The sequence below is a fragment of the Diabrotica virgifera genome, chromosome 10 (genome assembly GCF_917563875.1).
Source record: "Diabrotica virgifera virgifera chromosome 10, PGI_DIABVI_V3a".
Classification (NCBI taxonomy): Eukaryota; Metazoa; Arthropoda; class Insecta; order Coleoptera; family Chrysomelidae; genus Diabrotica; species Diabrotica virgifera.
In genome coordinates, this window is record NC_065452.1 from 38,090,699 (window position 1) to 38,109,877 (window position 19,179).

Here is a 19,179-nt window from a genome sequence, read left to right on the forward strand (position 1 = left end):
AAATCTCTAGGAACACCCCAGTATTTTTCAAAAAGTACACCCGTCAGAGTCTCAAAGGGGATTAAAATAAGAATTGGCTATTGTTAATAAAGAAGGTTAGCTATTGTTATATTTCCTCAATACCGGTGGGCACTCTTATAATGGCTTAATTTTTATCTATTCTATTTCGTGGACTTTCGTTTAAGCCTATTGTAGTAATTATTATTTTTTGAAGTTATACTTTTTTACGCGCGATATGAGGGTGAATTTTTGTATGTTAAAACCTACGATCCCGGCGCATGCGCATTATAACTTTGTTCTGATTGGATGTTCAAATGACATGTCAAAAATTATCCAATATGGCAGCTGTAGCGCAGCTGTGGTTTGGACGGTTGACGGTTTGGTTATGTGTGGTTGTTGCGTTTTAAAATTTGTGGGAAGAGAAACAACAAAGGTTAGTTAATACATAGTTATACTGCCTTTTTAAATAGTTTTCATATTATATTTTTGAAGTTATACTTCAAAATGTTTTAATTTATGTATGTATCAGTCCAGAAAAGGTGTGGAAAGAATATATTAGTGTTTTTAAATATATTTTTCTACAAACGTGTTAAAAATGCAATTTTTAGGACTCCATAGGAGCGTTAAAAATGCTACTTTAAGGCACTAGTGCTTTCAAATTTTTAAGGCACTGCAGTTAAAAGTGAATTGTCAAATTGTGAAACGTCAAAATATTTATATTTCATTTATTAACATTAATATTAATAATACAACTTGCGCAATTTGAAAAAGGTGGTTTAAAAGGTTTTTTATTATAATTTTGTGCCTTTGGATTTGTCTTCCTTGGGCGTAAAATAATAAAACATCTATTTTTATATTTCACTTGTCACCGTGATGTATAATGATGTATACCTGAAAGGTAAGTAGCATGCGGCTTGATGGCCTTGTTGGTAGAGCATTGGACCAGAGATAAAAAAATCGCGAGATTGCGGGTTCAAATCCCGGACGATTCATATTTTTTCTTTTTTTTTTTTTAATATTTGGCATTGTTAAGTTTTGGTTCATTTTTGGTAATTATTGTTAATTTTTTGTATTGTAACTGTTAAGTAGGTATATTTATTTCGTTGAAATTATATTATAATAGAAGTATAACTTCTTACGTGCGTACAAAGTACACACACATTCTTTTTATTATTTATTTGTCAACGAGCAAACGCCCAATTTAAATACAATACAAAAATATAAAAGTTTAAAATTTAAAATCCTAATACATAGCATAAAATTACAACTAACATAAACACAAAAGAAACAAAACAAAAACTAGGTCACAATTTAAAATTAATTAAGCCATCCGCAGCCGATCACGCGCCAGCGCGTGATCTGTTTACTTCAGTCAGGTGCAGCGTTGCCACATTTAGTAGATTTCTACTTTTTTGGTAGATTTTTGATATTTCTTAAAAAATTATATTCTACATTCATAATCAAGATGCAGTAGAAGTAAACAAACCGAGACACGTTAACTGTTACAAGGAGCACTCCTGAATCATTATTTACAATGTATAAAATTTGTAAATCATCATATATGATTTAAAATGTGTATACATGATTCAGGAGTGCCCCTTGTAACAGTTAACGTGTCTCGGTTTGTTTACTTCTACTGCATCTTGAGTGTAAATGTAGAGTAGTAGGCATATTTTTAAAATAAAATTTGATTTTTAATAGTATTTACCCCATTTCTAAATTAATTTTCAGACATTTTGTTACAATTTCCCAATGCCATTACCGAAAATAAGATTCAGGACGTAGATGATGAATATTACAGAGAAATGAAACTGGAAACTGGATTATGGTGTAATAAACTTGCAGATTTCAAGTAGCAGTGCAAGCAGTATTTCAGGTGTTATTGAAGAGTTCTGGCCTTCGGTAAGCTTATAAAGCTTTTCATCGATTGTCATTTGTTTCGAGCTTTTGACATTTGTTTCGAGTTTCTGTCATGTGTTGTATAATATTAATATATCTACGTCATACGTTATTGGTATATTCCAATGATACAAACCAAAGACGTATGACGTAGATATCTTAATATTAGACGACACATGACAGATGCTCGAAACAAAAATGACTGTGAATGAAAAGCCCTATTAGAAGCTAACGATGGAAAACTAAAATATCTAAGCATATTTATGTAACTTAGCAAAACAAAAAATGTCGTGTTTACGTGTTTCTAATGTAAAATGCGAAATAATTGTTTGGAGAATCTGATCCAGACATGCAGATGTTAATATCAGTGGATGACAAACTATTACATATGTACAAATATTAAATATGAAACTGATAAAAATTAATTATAGTAGGTCATTTTGTTTCCAAGTTAAAATCTAAAAAGTTTGGTTTTTTTACAAACATTCATAATATTAATTTCTAGTTAGTCAGCTGTTGTTTTTATTATAAAAAGTCCTAAATTATATACAAATACGTTAATAAAGTTTTATAGTATATTTTAGTTTCTGATTTAGTTTAGCTAAACTTAAAGTAGATTTTCTAAATAAAATGTGGCAACGCTGGTCAGGTGCCGGTCACGCGCCAGTGAGACTTGGATCTACAGACCGAGCTCGTCTCGTAAATTCCACGGCTTCGCGCAATCGTACTTGAGACACTGTGTCAGGTGTTTGGATTCTATTTGAAAATTTGCGTAACTGATATTCTGTGTTGTGAATTTTTAAAACTTTTAAGTGTGGTTTTGACCGTTGTGAGAAATTATTTATTTAGTTTTGTGTCTATAATTTAAACTCTTGTTTTATTTTCAAAGTGTTCTTTTTGTTGTAAGTAGAAAATGAATCGTTGTACTAAGTGTAACATTTCATATAAAAAACCGCGGTATTTATCTTGTACTTTTTTAGAACTAGGTGCAATACTTAGGTAATATTAATATTAGGTGATTATTAGGTAATAATTATTAGGTAAAATTAGGTAATATTAACGCAAGTAGTTAAGTTAAGTATGATCCATCACACCAATTCGAGGATTTTAACATCACTACAGGATAACTTTACGTTAACGATAACTTGGGTCATCCATCACACACTGAATAAAAAAAATTATATTAAAATACAATGTTAAAAACTTTAATAATATTAGCAATATTAAAAACTTTAATATATTATATTATAGTACATATATTATGATTATGAATCAGTAGAAACGATTATATTTATTTAAATTTGGTAAATTATAACTACTCCACTCGACCAGCGCTCCAGCGCACGACCACACAACTCGAAACACAAGTACGCAAATACGGTTGCGTGAAGCGTGGCTCGAAGCCGTGGAATTTACGAGACTAGCTCGGTCTGTAGATCCTTGTGCCAGTGAGTGATACGGTTACTTCAGTTAGGTGCCGTGCGACAAACTGGCTCCTAGTCAAGTTCCGTCCTCTTCGAGCTGCAGCGAATGGGTTAAACTAAATTACACAGCTAGTAGCATCAATAAATCATGTGCAAGATATTAGTTGCACTTTTGCAATACGTTGCCTTTCAAAGCAATACACCAGGGAAATAAGGCAAAAATATACCATGTTCGGGACACTTGACCAGCCAGGTGAGCCAGGTTGCAAATGGGATTTTTTGGGTACTATATACCTAATACACTATATTTACAAAAATGACCGTCACAGTTCGGACGAGAAATTTAGTTATTAATAAATAAGGGTCAAAAATGGCAGTTTTTTCGTTTAAATCACAACAGGTAAAAATAAGGTAATTAAATATCTTATTTAGAGTATTCATCTTTCAGTTACTCCACGGCCCATGAGCGGCCGTGGAGTAACGGCATAATCGCTGGCCTCATACGCCAGTATACGTAGGTTCGAGCCCTGCAAAGACAAACCATTTTCATTTCCAATAATGACACGAGCCGTCTCACCGTACCTCGGAGAGTACGTTAAACCGTCGGTCCCCCCTGGGCTAGTATACATCGACACTAGTTACTTGAAACAGGGTTAAAGATGTAATTGGCGCTGGAACTATCCGAAAGGATCTCCCCGGCAAAAATGCCATACGATATTATATTATTATCTTTCAGTAGATGAGCAAAGGTTTAAAATGGCAGTTTTTGAATTTTGGTCCGATCATTTGTTGCTCCGGAAATTGCAAAATAAGACTAAAATTTCGAAAACAAAAAAGGACATCGCACACATCTTATGGAAAATATAATGTCACTCAAATTCAATAACATTTATACGATTAGATTCGTTTTAAATTAACGATCAATTCTTATCATTGCGCCAACTCTTAATTATGATTAATTACGGCGCAAATTGCAATTAAAGTTTATCGAAATCACATTTTTGGAGTCCATAAAATGTTAGTTACAATCATTATTGCTCTGAGTGCTATTCATAACAGCTTAAATCCCGCTGGGCCTAAGCGGATTAGTGAAACTAATCCGCTGATTTATGGAGTACCGAAAATCTGGGTATTTTAAAATATTTTTTCTCTCTCTAACTTATATACCTACCCATTTGATTTCAGATTTATTTATATCAATTTCTGCTCTTATTTTTGAAAATAGAGAGTTGGCGCAATGATAAGATTTGATCGTTAATTTAAAACGAATCTATTGGTATAAATTTTATTGAATTTGAGTGACATTATATTTTCCATAAGATGTGTGCGATATCCTTTGTTATAACTTTTGAAAAAATGAACTTAAGACTTTGATATTGTATGAAAAATTAAGTAAAACAGTCTATATAATCCACAAAAAATTTCAAGACGATTCGTCAATTAGTTTAAATTTTATTCAATTTGTTTATCCCAAAGAGCTTTTTTTGCAATGTTATTGTTCAGAAAATAATAATGATACAATTATCTGGAAACCACATGAAAGAAGAATAGTTAAATTTTCAACGCATTTAAAAACAGTAAAATGTCATTTTTGTCATTCCGAAAGCATTTTAATAAAGTAGAGCCATTTTTGGCTTATAAACAATTTGAATAACTTTGCTAATATTGACTGTAGACTAAATTCTACTTTAGGATTTGAAAAGCTGGTGTTTTACACGAATGAAAAAAAACTTTTCACCTAGGTTAATTACGGTCAAGGTTAGCCACTTTTTTTTATTTAATTCACAGCTAATTTGTTTATAACAATTAAGAAACCTAACTAGCGCTATTTTGAAGTTCAAGGTAGGTATATAATTTATGTGTAAAAGGTTGAGTTAACTTCAACAGAATGGTTACTAAAGTTTTAAAAATGACGTCCTAACGAAATCGACTCTTGGTCGGTGGAGGGGAATTATTAAAATCCGTGCACTTAAAAAATAAAATTGATTATTCAAACACATGTTGCGATTAATATCTTTGGAGCTTGTTGGTGAATTTTGATAATTATTTTTTAATTTCTATGTACTTGTAGTCTTGTAGATTACGCTATGTACAAATATCCCCATCTAAAATTACAAAATGTTAGGGGGGAACCCTTATCACTCAGGGATATGGAAAATAGATTACGACCGATTATAAGGCCTACCGAATATACATATATATTTTTATAAAATCGGTCAAGCGGTCTCGGAGGAGTATGGCAACGAACATTGTGATAGGAGAATTTTATAGATGTAAATATATATATGGTTTTTAAAAAATAGGAGTTGGTGATAGAATGGTGAAAATTAAGGGCTGTATGCATTTTAATTCTACATCATATAAATATAAAATTAAGGTAGACAATTTTGTTTAAAAAAACAAAAAAAAATGTCGGGGGGGGGGGCAACCCCCTTATAACTTATAGATATGAAAAATAGATTACAACCCATTCTCAGTCCTACAATATGTACGTGTAAAATTTCATAAAAATCGGTCAAGCCGTTTCGGAGGAGTATCGTAACTAACACTGTTACAGGAGAATTTTATGTATATAGAAGTAACTGTGAATTAAATAATAAAAGTGGCTAACTTTGACCGTAATTAACCTAGGCAAAAATTTTGTTTTTGAAAATTCGTGTAAAAATACCAGCTTTTCAAATCCCATAGTAGATTTAGTCTACAGTAAATATTAACAAAATTATTCACATTGTTTTTAATCCAAAAGTTACTCTACTTTAGTAAAATATATTCGGAATGATAAAAATGACTTTTTATTGATTTTTTTAAATACTTTGAAAATATAATTATTTTTGTTTCATGTGGTTTCCATGGAATTGCTGTATCGTATAATATCTCTTTGAGATAAACAAATTGAATAAAATTTAAACTAATGGACGAATCGTTTTGAAATTTTTGTGTATTATGTGGACTATTTGACTCAACTTTTCGTGTAATATCAAAATCTTAAGTTCATTTTTGCAAAAGTTATAGCAAATTTTTTATTTTCGAAATTTTAGTCTTTTTTTTCCAGTTTCCGAAGCAACAAATGATTAAAATTCAAAAATCGCCATTTTAAACCTTTGTTCATCTACCAAAAGATGAATACTCTAAATAAGATATTTAATTACCCTATTTTTACCTGTAGCGATTTAAACGAAAAAACTGTCATTTTAGACCCTTATTTGTTAATAACTAAAATTCTCGTCCGAAATGTGACGGGCATTTTTGTATTTATAATGTATTAGGTATGTAGTACCCAAAAAAACCATTTGCAGTTTGGTTGGTCAAGTGTCCCGACAATAACCTTATTTCTCTGGACTACAATTCAACCTATCAGTATACTGATTTGCAAACCTAGCAGACCTATTATATTATAGATAGATAAGAATCATATCCATAGTTTGTTCGATGTTGGGTAATTTGGAAAGGTTTGATAAGCCTGGTTTGCCTAGAACGGAGTCGAAGGCTAATTTTTCCTAACAGTTGTGGACTGAAACTAAGGGAATGCAACAGATTGTACAGCATAGTTAGATCCTTGCGCATGCGTCTGACCTGAAGAGTTGTGATGTTGAGAAAACTTTCAATATTAGAGTAATTTCGTCAATTGTTTGGTGATCCTTAAATGAAATAAATCTTAGGAATTTATGTTTTACGAATAAATCCAAACCGTTGGTCTATAAAATAGCATTTTAAGGTACCACTTAATAGTCACAAACAATACTCTCAAATACTTTAGGTATTCAACTAAGTATACTGATGGGTCTATAATTGTTACCTTGAGAGTTATCTCCAAACTTAAGTATGGGAGTAATAAAGTTTTTTTCCAACAGGCTGGAAATATCTCACTCTTTAATGAAAGATTAAAAATTTGAAAAACGGGTCTGGAAAATAAAAGGTGGCAGTGTTTAATAAGGTATGGTGGAAGCTCATCAGGACCTGGTTTCTTGTGGATATCTAAGGTAGACAGTTTCTCATAAATCACTGAAATAGATATGTTACCGGCCAAACCCGATTTCAGGACAAACTATAGTTTGTCCTAGGCCAAACTAGTTTATCCTGATGTAAATACATACACTTCATGATAAACTCCTACTGCCTAGTCTAAACCAATTTAGCCGAGTCGAAAGTAATTTAGCGAACATGTAATGACTTTTACATGCGGGGAATTCCCAAATTACGTCCCAACTGGGATAACAAAAAAAATTATACATCGATATTGTATCATATATGATACATCGAATGAACATATTGATACATGCTATAAATCAATGTATTCTTGTATAATTAAATATCATAAAAAATAATAAATAATAGGATCAGGTTTTCTCCAAAAATTAAAAGAAAAGATACACGTCCATCTGTCCGTCCGTCCGTCTGTATGTCTGTCTGTCAGTGAACTCAACTCCTACATAATTATACCAGGTAGAATGACAAATGAGGTGTCAAATGAAAACTTATAATCCAAGGATGGTACTAAAGGTCGCCATCTCTGTGGTCTCATTTATCATAACATTTCCTATGTAAGTTTTCCACCTCACAGCAGCTCTTCCTCTCCGTCTTCCTCCCCGCGGGCCCCAGTCCAGTAATCTTTTCGGCCACCTGTGCTCCGGCATTCTTTGTACATGTACCATTTCAGGGCTCTACTTTTACTACCACGACTTTTTTGTAATTGAGCATTCTACTTATATTCTGTTTCATATTTCCTCTGTTCTTATTCTATCCTACCTGGTGATTTGTAGACACCTTCTCATAAACTCAAATTCAACTGTTCGTATTTTATTTCGTATTATTGTTGTCACTGGCCATTCTTCCACACTTGTAGGGTAATATTCAGCACTATGCCCTGAAAAATCCTTTTTTGTTTTTTTTAGTTAGAGTGTTCTTCCATATCACTTCATGGAGTGCTTTCGTGGCTTGTTTTCCCAGTACTATTTTCATTTATATATCTTTCATACAAGTGCCATCTCGGTTTATCATTTACCCTAAATACTTGAAAGTCTTACAACTCTTAATAGTGTCTTCTAAACTAACGTTTAAATCAGCAACCAATCTGTAATCAATTACTTTCGACTACATTAAATCGGTTTGGACTAGGCTAAACTAGTTTATCATAATATAAAAACATACACTTCAGGATAAACTAGTTTGGCCTGAAGTGTGCGTCTTTATATCAGGACAATCAGGATAAATGAGTTTGGCCTAGGCCAAACTAGTTTGGCCTGAAGTGTGTGTATTTATATCAGGATAAACTACAGTCGGAAAAATGAAAGAATAGGGCTTTTCATCGATTGTCATTTGTTTCGAGCTTCTGTCATGTGTCACATAATATTAATATATCTACGTCATACGTCTTTGGTTTGTATCATTGGTACATACCAATAACGTACGACGTAGATAAATTAATATTATGTGACACATGACAGAAGCTCGAAACAAATGACTGTGAATAAAAAGCCCTATACCCATGAACGATCACATCAATCACTTATTTTGTATTTGCTGTCTTTTTCTATAAATAGTAAACGTTTGTTATAGAAAAAGACAGCAAATACAAAATAAGTGATTGATGTGATCGTTCATGGGTATAGGTCTTTTCATTCACATTCATTTGTTTCGAGCTTCTGTCATGTGTCACATAATATTAATATATCTACGCCATACGTTATTGGTATATACAATGATACAAACCAAAGACGTACGACGTAGATATATTAATATTGTGCGACACATGACAGAGGCTCGAAACAAATGACAATCGATGAAAAGCCCTATTCTTTCATTTTTCCGACTGTAGTTTGGCCTACGCGAGATAGGACAAACTAGTTTGGCCTAGGCCATACTAGTTTATCCTAACGCGCTTAGGACAAACTAGTTTGGCCTAGGCCAAACTAGTTTGTCCTGAAATCGGGTTTGACCGGTAACAGATATACTAAATTGTGATAAATTGATGCCACCAGAAACTAAAATATTATCCTGCAAAACAGAGTCTCTATCACTATAAGTTTTTGAAAAGTATTCAGCAAACAAATTCACAAATTCCGTACAACTCATGGTATATTAGGATTGATATTTTTATTATTACCAACAAATACCAATACCAACAAATTTCCAAAAATTTCTAATATTATCCCTGATACCTTATTCAATTCAGGAGTTAATGCAATGTAATCTTGATAACATAGTTGTATTAAGCGTTTACATTGAGCCCTTAATGCAGAAAACTCATTAAAGAGAGTGAGGGATTGAGTTCTAAGATATTCTTTGTGAACTTTGAGATATGGAGAAAACCAAACCGGAAATTTCTTTGCTGAATACTTTTTAACAGGAACATAAAGATCAATTATTGTTAAACTCAACCAAACTTATATGCAGGGCCGGATTTAAGGGAGGGCAGGCTGGGCAGCTGCCCGGAGCCCCCACATTCCGGGGGCCCCCACAAAATCCCAAACATAAAAAAGTCATCACATTATTCACATAAAATAATTTTTGCACTACGCCATGGAGTATAATAACATTGATCAAAACATTGCCTCCTTTATTTTTAATATTTTTAGGTAACAAGTAACACCTCTTGTATTTTTTATTATTTAAAAATATATTTATAAATGTAGATCAAGATTTTTTTTAATTTTTAAAAGGGAAAACTCTATACAGTCGGAAAAATGAAAGAATAGCCATGAACGAACATGCTGTATTTTGCTGTCACCGTGTCACAAAGAAAATTGTTCAGTGGAAGTACATGTAACAATAATTATTACATGTACTTACGTTGGCCAATTTTTTTGTGTGACACGGTGACAGGAAAATACAGCGTGTTTTATATGTTCGTTCATGGGTATTCTTTCATTTTTCCTACTGTACTTGGCTGTATACCATAGTTATAACAACAATTTTTTAATGGTAGGAGGTAGGGTGCCACACCCATTCTGCCCAGGGGCCCCCCACTGCCTTACATCTTTTGGAATCTATAGGTGTAACTATTTTAATTAAAACTATAAGAAGAGTTGCCGGACCCAAGGACTATATAGCATGAGGAAGTTAAGGGATCCCCCGAGTTAACCAGACAGCACAAGATTGATCACGTAAATTAGTGTCTTCAACACCAAAACTGGAACATTGGAAATTGAAAAAGTGTGCTATTTTCAAACGAAAGTAGGATGTGTAAAATCAGATGATTAACGAATTCGTGTACTTAAATGGAGAGGAAGACAAGCAACGGAAAAGGCCAGATTTGTTCATAGATATAATAAAATGGTATCTCACTCATAGATCGGCAAACAAACGAAGCAACCCGAAACAAAACAAAAGTAAGGGATGCAGTGGAACAAGCGGCTAAATTAAAATGGAAATGGGCTGGACACAACGAACGTCTCGAAAATGGTAGATGGAGCAAGGAAGTTGGAAACTGGCGACCGTACGAAGCGAAGAGACTAAGAGACCAAGAGGAAGACCTCAAATGCGCTGGAGCGATGAAATCAGAAGAGTCGCAGGACCAATGTGGAAACGCCTCACACACAACAGAGATGAATGGCGAGAAATGGGAGAGGCCTTTATTTGACATTTCGAATAGAAAAAAGGCTATAAAAAAATAATAATAGAAGGAGGGTCATGTTCTGGGGAGGAATTATGATCGGTAAAAAAATCCTTTAATTTTCATCCAACCAACTTTAATAGCTCGCAGGTATGCTGATTTGGTTCTATAACTTGTAGTTAGGCTCTGAGAGATGCAATGGAAGAAAATTTAATGTAGCATTAACATTTGCTTAAAATAATAAAAAATATCAGATGATTCCATATGAGTTTGGTTGAGTGTATATACTACGGTAAAAAGTACTGACAATATCATCAAGAGGCTTATTTTTAAATAAATTATCCCAATTAAATTGAGAAAGAAAACTAGTAACTTCTAGGACGTTCATCGCATGGAAATCTCTATAAAAAGCGTCACCAGTCATCCCACAGTTATTAACACATGATTCACACTTAAATTCAAAAGATATAGGTGGATGATGAATATCCAAAGGAAGTAGGACTATCTCTGCTGTTGATATTTTAGCTTCACCATCGGCCATGAAAATCAGATCCAGAAAATTGTTGTCTGCATTTTTAACGAAGATGATCGAGGGAGTAATAATTAGAGAGTGCAGAGAAAACATGATGTAAATGATAAAAATACATTAAATCAGTTATATCATGTTTCCTTTACACTCCCTAATATTATATTCTGTACATATTATAGTTCAAATTCTTCACGACTTAATGGGTTTGTCCATCTCTTTAAGTATTTATTTGTTAACATGTGAACCTTTCTTTGTCAACCAATATTGCCAGATGAGCTCTTACTAATCTGTGATCACTATTGGTACTAAAATGGTTTAATATACTGACGGCCTGTCAAAGTTTCCTATACTAAAGTGGTGTTTTTGATGAGTCTTCCTTGATTCCTATTTTGGCATTTAAATCTCAAAACCGTATTATGGCTTATAACCTTATTATGGCATCCTTATTATGGCTTAATTTTTATCTTTTCTATTTCGTGGACTTTTGTTTAAGCCTATTGTAATAATAATTAGAGAGTCCAACGAAAACATGACTTTACTGATACATTAATTCAGTAAAGTAATGTTGGCGTTGCACTCTCTAATATTAGATATTTTGTACATATAGCTCACATTCTTTAAGACTTATTAGTTTTGTCCATCTCTTTAAGTATTCATTTTTTAACATTTGGAGCCTTTCTTTGTCAACCAATATTGCCAGATGAGCTCTTACTAATCTGTGATCACTATTGGTACTGAACTAGTGTAATCCTATCAAAGTTTCCTATACTTAGGGCCGGTTGTTCGAACGCTAATCAACAATGATCACTATCAAATATTTAATTACTGTCACCAAAACTGTCAATGTCAACTTTTATTGGATTGCTGAAAACATAATTGATTAAAATTATGAGATTAGTTAATCAATTAACATAACAATTATTAACATAATTGATTACGTAATTTCATATTATGTTTTCAGCAACCCAAACAAAGTTGACATTGACAGTTGGTGACAGTAATTAAATATTTGATAATGATCATTGTTGATTAGCTTTCGAACAACCGGCCCTTAAGTAGTGTTTTTGATGAGTCTTCCTTGATTCCTATTTTAGCGTTTAAATTTCCAAATATTATTAAAAAGTGACCGGGGTCTTTATTGGTTACAGTTATTATTATAATAAATATAATAATAACGTTTATTTTCATGAATGTATACAATTAATAATAATACAATACAATAATTACATTACAATACAATAATAATATTAATAATATACAATAATAAATTTTTTATTTAATTGCTCTGTAATTGGTTCAAGGTAAATAAACAATAGTGTCCAAAAAATAATGAAGTTGAGCATGGGCAATTTTTTTTATATTGCTTATTTATATTGTAAAAATTTTACAAGAGGGAGATAATTCATGAATACAATTAATGCAGATAACCACTACTGATGCATATATAACTTTTTAAGATTTAGTCATCTATTTTGAATCTGACTTTGTATATTATATGCAAATGAAATTTGGTGGGTTTTAAGAAGTAGTTATTGTGAATTTTTTGCCATACAATTAAGGAATTTAATGTTTAGCATTGGCGCACATAAGGGTTATTTACCCGTATGCGCGCCAATGGTGAATATTAAACTCTTAATTGTATGTCAAAAAATGCGCAATAAGTACCTCTTAAAACCCACCAAATTTCATTTGCATATTTCAACCGGTATTAGAGCAATAAATAAACCGTCAATTTGTAAGAAACATTTCAACACCCCCTATCTCGGCAACGAAGCATTTACGGACATACATTTGTAAAGCATCCTGCCATTATTTTTGATGGAGAATTAACCCTTAAAGTTGGCCATACTTATTTAAAAACACCCTGTATTGATGAAAAACAAGGCTAGTTGTTAAAATAACTAACTTTTTTATTATCCAACAGAAGCGAATGAACCAAAAAACAGAATGTTAAGAAAACATGAGGCTATAGTTGGGTTTTAATTTCAGTATTTTATAAATGCTATAATATTCCACAGGTTCACGCGAAGTTTGAGAAAAATCACAGTTCTATTGGTACATCCGGTATATAATGACAATTTACCTGTCTAGCAACAATATTATTACAGCGATATTTTTAAAGAATAAAGCTATAAAATATTAAAAAAACCACTTAAATCGGACAACAGGTTTAGGAAATTCGAGACAATAAAAATGACCCATTTTTAAGGTGGTGCGTTAATTTCTTGGAGAAGTGTATTTAAATAACTACAGTAAAACCTCAGAAATAATAGGCGGGAGGCCGTTTTGGATAACAAGAATTTCGGTTAAAAATACATTGTATTTTGTATTCTTCTTGTATCAAATTAAATACTATTCTTGGTCAAAGTTGATATTAACTAAATAAAATAACAGTTTAACTTTACTTTGACACCCTGTATTTTGGTTAATATCAACTTTTGTACTAAGATAAGTTAGCTTAAATCTACCTATTTTAATCTCAGGAATCTAAGGTTGAGCTATGGCCCATTCTTTACCAAACACCCTGTATTTTCTTTAAAAATTGATGTTTTGACGTTTCAGTGTAAGTAAAGTTAGAAAGAGTTAACATTATCACCTATTTGGGCGTCAATTTTACAGATACAATAACTGGGATATAAACAAAGAAATGAAAAATATAAAAAAAAATCAAACTCGAAGGAATATTCGAAAAAAACTGTTAAGACATATTAAATATACAAAAATCTCACACAATCGTTAAAAAATTGAAAAATCTAACACATTCGTCAAAGAAAACTGTGGCGCGTCTTCATCGAATAAACGGTTTTCGCCCCACGCTTTTCTTTAACGAATGTGTTAGATTTTTTCAATTTTTTAACGAATGTGTGAGATTTTTGTATATTTAATATGTTAACAGTTTTTTTCGAATAATCCTTCGAGTTTGAATTTTTTTTATTTTTTGCTTTTTAGTTGATTTTTTTATAATCTTTTTAATTTTGGTCACTCGTAACTAAAGAAAAGCGTTTCATAAAAACCTTTTTCATATTTTTTTATTTTTTACTTTTTAGTCTTACACTTTTCAAACATTAAAATATATCGTCATGTTTATTAAAATATATGCATGCGAAATGAGTGATGTTTCTGAAAAAAGGGGTTTTTTCCGAAACATCACTCATTTCGCATTCAGTTGCCATTAAGTCACTGAAATGTAAACAACTCAATTTGGATCCCACGTGTTGGGAAATTTCAATACATTACCTTAGGGCATTATCCTGGTTGCCATGTGATGTAGCACTTTTAAGAGATTTTAATAAAAAAAAATTTAGTAAGAGCGCTCCCGAATCATAATTTACAACGTATATACATTGTAAATCCCAAATCATGATTTCCAAAGTTTACACATTGTAAATTATGATTCCGGAGTGCTCCTAGTAGCATTTAACGTGTCTTGGTTTGTTTATTTCTACTGCATCTTGAATGTAAATTTGGTATAATTTCTTTTATGTTTTCCTTTGACAACGAAAATTTACTTTTTATTGATAAAATTATTGAAACTGTCAGCCGTTTCGGTTAAACGATGTTTCGGTTAAAAAGGTTTCGGATAACGGAGGTTTTACTGTACTTACCTATTTTCTTAAGAAATCTTTTAAAACATTGTTATCGTTTGTAAAATGCCTTGAAACGTAAAGGAACGTAGTAAATAAGTCGGTTATCAAAAAGCGTAGGTGAACTTAATGTGTAATTAGCAATTTATTTTCAAATAATAATAAATGTTATTCAACAAACAAATAGCTAATAGGATCAAAGGTTGTTTTGGCAACATAAATAAAGTTTTGCATGTATAGCGAGCGTCTGTCCTTAATAAAGTATATAAATACTAATTTTTGTGCTGATTTTTAAAAAGTTTTTTTATTTAGTATATATATTGGACCTATCTTCAAACTGTTAAGACGGTAATTGAAAAATCTATTGAGTACAATAGACCACTTTTCCTTGCCTTTGTGGACTTCTATAACGCCCTTGATACCTTTGAGCTGGAAGCTTGATTATACACGTATATACACGTATCGATTATCGATATACATACTAAGCTAATATACAACATCTATAAAAACGCCACAATGGTAGTGAAGCTGCACGAGAATACCAAGTCCATAGGAATTGGCAGAGGAGCACGGCAGGGCGATACTATGTCACCCAAGCTGTTTTTCACCATTCCGGAATACGCCTTTAAAATGCTTGATTGGAGGGAGAAAGGTCTGAATATAGATGGACAAAATCTAACAAACTTGCGTTTCGAAGACGATATAGTTCTACTGGCAGACAATTTGAAGGATATTAGAATAATGTTACAAGACCATCAAGAAATGTGCTTAGGTTGGGTTAAAAATTAACATAATATCTAAGACAAATCTAATGATAAACCTGGTCCCCAGTGAAAACATTGTCATTAACGACTGCGAAATGAAGTTTGCGGAAAAGTACAAATATCTTGGGCATGAAATACGAATCACGAGAGAATCAAACGTGTGAATTGAAACGAAGATCCTCTTCTGGGTGCATACGGCAAACTCAGAGACGTATTCAAAAGTGATCTTCCAATCTGCTTGAAACGGAAAGTCTTTAACCAATCCGTTTTGCTGGTTATGACCTACGGTACTGAAACCCTAACGTTAACAACCGCATCTGCTAAGAGGCTAAGAAATGCTCTACGTAAGATGGAAAGGTCGATGATTGGTGTGTCATTACGGGATCATAACAAACGAAGAACTACGAATGAAAACAGGAGTCACATATATATGTCAGGTGGCTTAACTTAAATGACTGAGTAGTGTTGCCCAAATGCAAGACCAAGACGAGACTTAGACAGTCTTGGTCTTGCGCTAGTACACCTGGTCTTGGTATTGCGCTCCCGGTCTTGGTCTTGCAGCAAGAGTCTTGCAAGTCTCGCAGTTGCCCATTAGCCTATTGCATATCTTAGAACAACGTAACAGAGAGATTTTAAGCTTAAATATCACAGCCATAGTAAAGACTAGCCAAATTAATAGATATCTAAACAATTGGCACCGGGTGTGGTTTGAACCCACGATATAAGTGATACCTGCCTATGTTCTAACTAACTAAAGTTAAAACTACCTCTTAAAACCCACAAAATTTCATTTGCATATCTCAACCGGTTTTAGAGCAATAAATAAATCGTCAGTTTGTAAGAAAAATTTCAACACCCCCTATTTGGGAAACGAAGCATTTATAAAGTAAACGTTTATGAAGCAAACTGTCATTACTTTTTTGTGCAGAATTAGGTAACCATTAAAGTTCGCCATAAAAACATCCTGTATTGATGAAAAACATGGCTAGTTAAAAAAGTACCCAACTTTTTTATTATCCAATATAAGTGAATGAATAAAAAAACATAATGCTAAGAAAATATGAGGCTATAGTTGGGTTTTAATCTCAGTATGCTATTGCATGCTTGAATAATAAGTATTCCACAGAGTGAGAAAAACCACAGTTGGATTGGTACACCCGGTATACAATGACAATAATTGACCTGTCTAGCAACAATATTATTACAGCAATACATATTTATAAAGAATAAGACAACATATTAAAAAAAATTACTTAAATGGAACAACAGGTGTAGGAAATTTGAGACAATAAAAATGACCCGTTTTTAAGGTGGTGCGTTAATTTCTTGGAGAAGTGTATATCGTTAAAATAATATTTCGGTATTTTGTTTACACGACATCCGGCATTATCTGTACTTTTGTCTGGTATCATTATCTTATGACACTTTTAAATAATAGCCGCGCTGTTTCGGCAAATTTTGTTTAGCCGAGTGACCTCATAGCACAGTCAGCATAAACAATACATAATAGTTTTACTATAATAAGTATACTGATAAGATTTCTGGTGTTTGGATTCCTAGAAAGCTAATAATGAAAAAAATTAATTACTTATATACTTATTAAGTATATTTTCTATTAGCTAAGGTGACACATTTTTAATTTCAGAGCGAAGAAGTCGGCTGATGGGAAATAATCTACAAAATATTTTATTTTTACATTATAATAATGACCTCTGAGTACATGTCAAAAGTGTTTTTTAATGGATATTTTGATTCGCTATGTATGTTTATGGTATTGTTCGTAATGCGCATAAATCCAATTTTCAAAATTTGTGTTACAAATTTTTTTGTTTCTCATAGAGCATCTAAGAATATAGCCGAACTTATATATTTCCTAAAACGACCCTCAGTTCTAACTGCAAGACGCAAGAGTCTCGCAGGTTTAGTCTTGTTCTTGCTTAAGTCTTGCACGGTAAGTCTTGGTCTTGGTCTCGCTAAAATTAGGCGGTCTTGGTCTTACGAAAACGCAAGAACAATACCAAGACCGATTTTGAGCAACACTAGAACTGAGCCGGTCAGTTGGCCCGTCTGACAGATTGGACATGGACAAAGAGATTGCTCGAGTGGATACCAAGAGCCGATAACAGAAGTAGAGAAATACCAACCACACGATGGACGGACGATATAGACCAAGACAGAAGACAGTGGACGGAAATAGGGGAGGCCTATATCCAGCAGTGGGTGCATAGGGCTGATTGTTGATGGTGGTATTGGATCTATAATATACCTAAGCAGTATTAATGGAAAATTATGTGTCACTGATCAATAACTTCTATCGTCCACGTTTGGACATAGGCCTCTCCCAACTCCTTCCATCGGTCTCTATCCTGAGCAACATATTTCCAATTCGTTCCGGCTACTCTTTTAATATCATCAACCCATCTCATCTGTGGTCTTCCTCTCGGTCGTTTACTTTGGTAAGGTCTCCAATGTTGTATCGTGGCATTCCAACGTTGGTCTTTTTGTCTAACAGTGTGGCCTGCAAAGCTCCATTTAAGTTTGGCAACTTTTGTTGTTATGTCCTCGACTTTTGTTTTTGATCTTACCCAGTCGCTCCTCTTTTTATCTGACAGTCGTATACCTAACATTGCTCTTTCCATAGCTCTTTCTGTTGTAGCTAGTTTATTCATATTTGCCTTGGTTAGGGTCCAGGTTTGACACCCATATGTCATGATAGGAAGGATGCACTGGTTGAACACTTTGGTCCTCAAATATTGAGGTATTTTGCGGTTCTTAAGTATCCAACCAAGTTTTCCAAATCCTGCCCATGCTAGTCTTGCTCTCCTATTAATTTCCGCACTTTGGTTTTCTTTGTCAAGTTTCAGGATTTGGCCTAGGTAGATATATTCCTGGACTTTTTCTATCTCACTGCCATTTATAGTTATGCGTCTGGGGTCATCTGTGTTTGTCATTATTTTTGTTTTCTTCATGTTCATTTTTAGACCGACGTATTGGGAGCTGCCTGCGAGTTCCTCTATCATAATTTGCAGTTCCTCGAATGAGCTCGCTATAATCACAATGTCGTCAGCGAATCTGAGGTGATTTAGCTTCTTGCCATTAACGTTAATGCCATAGGTTGACCAATTTGTCGTTTTGAAGACGTCTTCTAGTGCTAGGTTGAAAAGCTTTGGCGATATTACGTCTCCTTGTCTCACGCCTCTCTTAATAGGGATGGGATTTGTATTTTCGTCTAGTTGTACTATCATAGTTGCATTTTCATATATATTATGTATTAGTTGTCTATATCTCGAATCTATTCTACAATTATTAATAGCTTGTTCTATGGCCCACATCTCGATACTATCAAACGCCTTTTCATAGTCTACGAAGGCAAGAAATACGGGTAGTTGGTATTCATTTGCCTTCTCTATCAATGTTCTCATTGTCA